Below are 6,000 nucleotides of genomic sequence, written 5' to 3' on the forward strand. Positions count from 1 at the left end.
GCCACCCAGGCACCCTAAAGCAGAGTTGTCTTTATGAAAGCAAAGAGAAGAGGTCTGAGACACAGAGACACTAAATGGGAAGGCCATGTGAAGATAAAGGCAGAGATTAGTCAAGCAGCCCCAAGCTAAGAAACATCAAGGACCTCTGGCAGCCACTAGAAGCTAGGAGGGAGGCATAGAAGGATTCTCCCTTGGCCTCCAAGAGGAACCAACCTTGTTAACACCCTGATTTCAGACATCTGGCCTCTCAACTGTGCGAGAATAAATTTCTGTTGTTTGAAGCCACCAGCTTGTGGTAATTTGTTAAGGCAGTCCTAGGAGACCAATATACCAGTTAAGCTGGAAACCTAAGTAATCAAGTAATTAGCAAAGATTTTGAGAACCCCAAATAGATTCAGAAGAGTATATTTTGGGAAATGTTTATCAGTTCCACTTAATTTGTCATCTCTAACAGCAACTATGGAAAATCCGTGTTGATATCCATTGTCTTTGAACCTGTGCCCTTTCTCTTTTTAACTCTTAGCTCTTGACCTGTCTCCGGGAGTGGCCCATACTTCAAATGAGTAGGAGGAACTCTGGTGTCATATGAAGTGCACAGACATAGGAGACCAGATCTGGGTTCATATCCCAGCTCAGTCACTTAAAGGCTACAACACTGGGAAAATCACTTGTCCTTATTGAAACTTCATGTCCTCCACTGTAAGATGTGACTAATATCATCTCCTTCATAGGATGAAATGAGTTAATTCATGGAACGTACAGGGCCTGACCCAGGAGTTTCATAACTTTGCCTTGTCCGGAGGGCAATAGAGATCTTTTCTTTCTTTTTATTTGGGTGATGTTTGGATGGTGGGGGAAGGGGAAAGGAGTCACCAGTTTTCATTTCAACTAGAAGGTGGGAAAGCTTTCCAGAAAGACAGGAAGAACAAAAGTACTTTTATTCCCAGAAGAGCTGAGTTTCCTCTGGGTGGGGGTCTATGGACCCCCATGGAAGAACATGGACAATGTTGTATACTTATTCATTATTCCTTGAACATAAGGTACTGACTTACTTTAGGATATTGATCCCAGATCTTTTGCTCACAGTCTGGGGGAATAGTTACATCTCAGTGTGATCAGTGCCATAGTGGAAGAAAGAAAGGGGTTGTGGGAACCTAGAAGGAAAGCCTAACCCAGGCCAAGAGGTCAAGAAGAAGCCCAGGGTTACCACCTGCAGATTCTCCTCAAGACATTATAAGCTCTAGGACGTTCCAGGATTTTTATCCAGTTTACAGCTGTGTCCCCAGCACAGCAACAGTGCCAGGCATGTAGTAATCATTCAGTAATATTTATCATGTGAATGAATATAAATTAAGTCACATCACACAGGACTTCCTGCCCCTACAAAGCCCTTTCAACTGTTCACCCCCACATATGAGATTATATGAGGTATAATCTCATATTCATTCATTCATTTATTCATCAGGCTTTCCTGAATACCCACCATTTGCCAGACATGATATCAGATTCTGTGTGCCGAACAGACAAGATTTCATGAAATTCACAGTCTAAGAGAACAAAAGATGTTCCCCATGTAATCCCCATGATCTCTCCACCCTGGCCCAGCTCCCCTGTGCCCTGTGTTGATGTCCCCTTAGCTCAGCCGCAGGCTCCGGGAAAGCACCAGATTCCATTCAGAAGACGACAGATGGGTCCTCTCCCCAGCCCTGTGCTGTCCACAGTCACCTGAGCCCCCAAGCAGTCAAGGCTCTCAGATCTGGAGCCTCAGCCAAGACCTTTCTCCAGCTTAGGACTCTATAAAGGATCACCAGCAAAGCGAAGCCCCTTGCACTGCCAAACAAATAGGCTGCTCCACACAGTAACTCCTGCAATGGCTGCCCGAGGGTTGGATGGAACAGCGGCCAAGAGAGGGGTCACTGGCACTCTAGTTATCAAATTCCCTTCTGGACCTAGGTCCTTTGGGAACGTTTACCAAAGCGGAAACTCGTGAATTACACAGTGAAGGATGAAGAGGAACTCAGCAGATGGTGAAGGAGCCTGTTGAGGGCAGAGGAAGCGTCCCCTGAGCTCAGGAAAACTTAAGTCAGGGGTTCTCAAACTTTTTTGTGCTGGACCCTTTAGGCAGTCTGGTGAAGCCTATGAAGCCCCTCTCAAAATAATGATTTGAAGGGCACCTGGGTGGCTCAGTCGTTAAGCGTCTGCCTTCAGCGCAGGTCATGATCCCAGGACCCTGGGATCAAGGCCCACATCAGGCTCCCTGCTCAGCGGGAAGCCTGCTTCTCCCTCCCCCACTCCCCGTTTGTGTTCCTGCTTTCATTATCTCTCTCTCTGTCAAATAAATAAATAAAATCTTAAAAAAAAAAAAAATTAAAAATAAATAAATAAATGATTTTAAGTGCATAACTTAAATACAAGAATTACAAATGAAACCATTTACACTGAAATACTATTATCAAAATATTTTAAAATCTCATCAGTAATACATATATTCATTAACAAATTAAATAATAAGATCTCACTGCCTGTCTAATAACTGCACAATTTCAAAGTGGTGATGAACACAAACAATATTTCAAGATGTTTTCCAACAACTGTAATGTGATAGGGGAACATCTGTGATTTCTGTTGATGACAAAGTCACAAGTACTGTTAAATCTGTGGTTTGTTACCTACATTCAAAATGGAAAGAAAAATGAATTTCTGTAAAGATTAATGAATATAAAACGTAGCTCTCCCAGGGTGACTGGGTGGCTCAGTTGATTAAGTATCCAGCTCTTGATCTCAGCTCAGGTCTTGATCTCGGCTGGGGTCTTGATCTCAGGGTTGTGAGTTTGAGCCCCAAGTTGGTCTCTACACGGGGCATGAAGCTTACTTTAAAGAAAAAAAATGTAACTCTCCCATCCATCATCACAGCCCACTGGCTCTCAGGCCCCAGGCTAAGAACCTCTGTCCCAAGTAGTTGAACTAGAATGTAGAGTATGTAGGAAGGGATGACAAAGACTGGGGCTTGTATCTGTGATAGGAATTTTTAATGGAGTGTGGGGTTGAAAAGGTAATGGGATGGAGTTGGCAGAGACTGACAAGCCAGACAGAATTGAATTCCAATCCTCCTTCCCATCTCCATCCTCACAAGCTGTGTGACCTTGGGCAAGTCATTTCATCTTTCTGCAAAATGTGGATATTCACACAGACCCTAAGGGGCTACTATGAGAGTCTCATGTAAATTTCTCTTTAACCCTACAACTCTGTATAGAGACAAGGATTTTGCATTTTGTTTTGCTTTGTTTACAGCTGTGTTGTTTTGGTTCTTTATGAAAGACGAAAGCTCTAGAAAGGTTGGCAGGAGGCACTTGTGGGTAGCAAGGATGAATAGAGCAAAGTGGACAAGATTAGGCAGAGGAGAAGTTGTCTCAGGAAAGAGTGATCTTAGCACTTCTCAGAGAATACACTTTAGGTAAGCAAAACAGTGCAGAGAGAGCAGGACTGAGGCAGGAAATCCCGGGGGTGGGAGGGTGGGGAAAGCCTAGAAGTCAGGGTACCCACAACGGCAGAGGCTCTCTGTCCAAATACCTACAGCCTGCCATGTTGTTAATGAAATGAAAGAGATGGAAAAGTTCTGAGAATAGAATAGCAACCACCTGTCTACCCACTAGTCCGCCCTCATTGTGGTCTTAAGGGGGGGTTGTTCCTTTTTTCTCTAATTTTAGAAAATCTTCATATATTGTGGACAATCACCCTTTGACAGTCAAAGCTGATTTCAAAGAGGAGAAGTTTGTGCTCCTCCACCAAATCCATCCCTTGCAGCTCTCACATTTTCTTCTAGGCATTTTGTTTTCTCCTAAATTGCTCTTGAGATATTCTAATCCTAACCTGGATGAATTAACAGGAAATGAAATTTGTCTGCTTCTCACCCAAGAAAGCTTGGGAGGCTATTTTCTGGAAAGGCCATGAAGGAGCCAATGCCTTTAAGGGTAGTGAAATAGAGGAGATTCCCAGAACTAGGAAGGTCCGGGGCTTGGACATATGTGTGGCCTACTCTCTAGAGGTGAAGGAGGGACAGCATATGGTAGACAGAAGTACATCAGTATCCATTAAGCATGGGAGGGGACTCATTAAATATTTTTCTCTACAAAAGACCGGATCCTTTGCAAGGGAAGGAACCCATATAATGTAAGTTCTGAATTGGACTTAATTTGATTTAGATTGAATGAAGTAATATGTCATTTTTTACTTCCCTAACTTTGTGGAGTCAGATTCATACCCACTATATAATCAACAGAAAAAATAAAACTGACAACATCTAAATTGCACACAGTAAAATTACTCGTTGACTAAAAATTTATGAAAAAGTCAAATAAGTCTTCTTGACAAAATGTAGATCTGCAAAATTCATCCCAGGAAAAGTGAACTTCATAGAATATAGAAATAATGACCACAAAAGATAACTTACAATGGCAGAAGCTATAATTATTAAACTGTGATATGGATTTTTTAAATTGACTGATAACACAAATCATCATTATGAAATTTATACAGAAAATTATTTTTCAGATGAAGATAATTATAGCTCAATTTAAGGGAAAATGAATAAGTTGGAAATAGATTTAATAGCTGTATAGAAAAATCAAAGGTATTGAACTGACTTAATGGGATTTGTCCTGGGAAATATTTTCTCCGTGAAAAGTAATCAATATGATATAATTCCATCAAAAATTTGTATTCATGGGGCACCTGCGTGGCTCAGTCAGTTAAGCTCAGGTCATGATCCCAGGGTCCTGTAATCGAGCCCTGCATCGGGCTCCCTGCTCCGCAGGAGGCCTGCTTCTCCCTCTACCTGCCTGCCGCTCCCCCTGCTTGTGCTCTCTCTCTCACTATCTCTCTGTGTGTGTCAAATAAATAAATAAAAATCTTTAAAAAAAAAATCTTTAGGGGCACCTGGGTGGCTCATTCAGTTGAGTGGCCAACTCTTTGATTTCAGTTCAGGTCATGATCTTGGGGTTGTGGGATCGAGCCCCCTTCCAGCTCTACACTCAGGGGAGTCAGCTTGGGATTCTCTCTCTCTCCCTCTCCCTCTGCCCCTCCCCACCACATGCTCTGTCTCTCTCTCTTCTTCCCTCTCTCTAAAATAAGTAAATTAGGGGTGCCTGGGTGGATCAGTTGGTTAAGCATCTACATTTGGCTCAGGTCATGATCCCAGGGTCCTGGGATCAAGCCCCATATCGGGCTCCCCGCTCGGTGGCGAACCTGCTTCTCCCTCTCCCTCTGTCCCCGCCCCCGTTCGTGTTCTCTCTCTCTCACTCTTTATCTCAAAGAAATAAATAAAATCTTTTAAAAAAATAAGTAAATAGCGTCGAACTGCGGGTCTCCTTGCAACGACGGCAGCTCCAGAGCAGAGTGTGAACTGTGGTGGCCGGAGTCATGGCAGGGCAGGCGTTTAGAAAGTTTCTTCCCCTCTTTGACCGAGTTTTAGTTGAAAGGAGCGCAGCTGAAACTGTAACGAAAGGAGGTATTATGCTTCCAGAAAAATCTCAAGGAAAAGTGCTGCAAGCAACAGTAGTAGCTGTTGGATTGGGCTCTAAAGGAAAGGGTGAAGAGATTGAACCAGTTAGTGTGAAAGTTGGAGATAAAGTTCTTCTCCCAGAATATGGAGGCACCGAAGTAGTTCTAGATGACAAGGATTCTTTCTTATTTAGAGATGGTGACATTCTCGGATAGTATGTGGACTGAAATCATTATTAAAATGGCATGAAGTGAAACTACCCATTCCAGTGAATTAGTGAAATCTTTCATCATGTAAATAATTTTCATGTCTCTCTCTTATAATAAACTAATGGTATCCAAACTAATGATATCCAGTGTCTCTAAAATTTAGTTTTAGTGTACTGATATAAACATTAGCAAATAAAAATGCATAAATGAAAATAAATAAATAAATAAATAATCTTTTTTAAAAATGGTAAAATAAAGGGGCACCTGGGTGGCTCAGTCGTTAGGCGTCTG

General features: G+C 42.4%; 1 pseudogene; it reads left to right on the top strand.

The window, feature by feature from the left end:
- Positions 1-5,352: 5,352 nt before the first annotated feature.
- On the top strand, positions 5,353-5,860 carry LOC102750998 (10 kDa heat shock protein, mitochondrial pseudogene; annotated as a pseudogene).
- The last annotated feature ends 140 nt before the right edge of the window (positions 5,861-6,000 follow it).

This window comes from Leptonychotes weddellii, chromosome 11 (genome assembly GCF_054177405.1).
Source record: "Leptonychotes weddellii isolate Sample4059 chromosome 11, ASM5417740v2, whole genome shotgun sequence".
Classification (NCBI taxonomy): domain Eukaryota; kingdom Metazoa; phylum Chordata; class Mammalia; order Carnivora; family Phocidae; genus Leptonychotes; species Leptonychotes weddellii.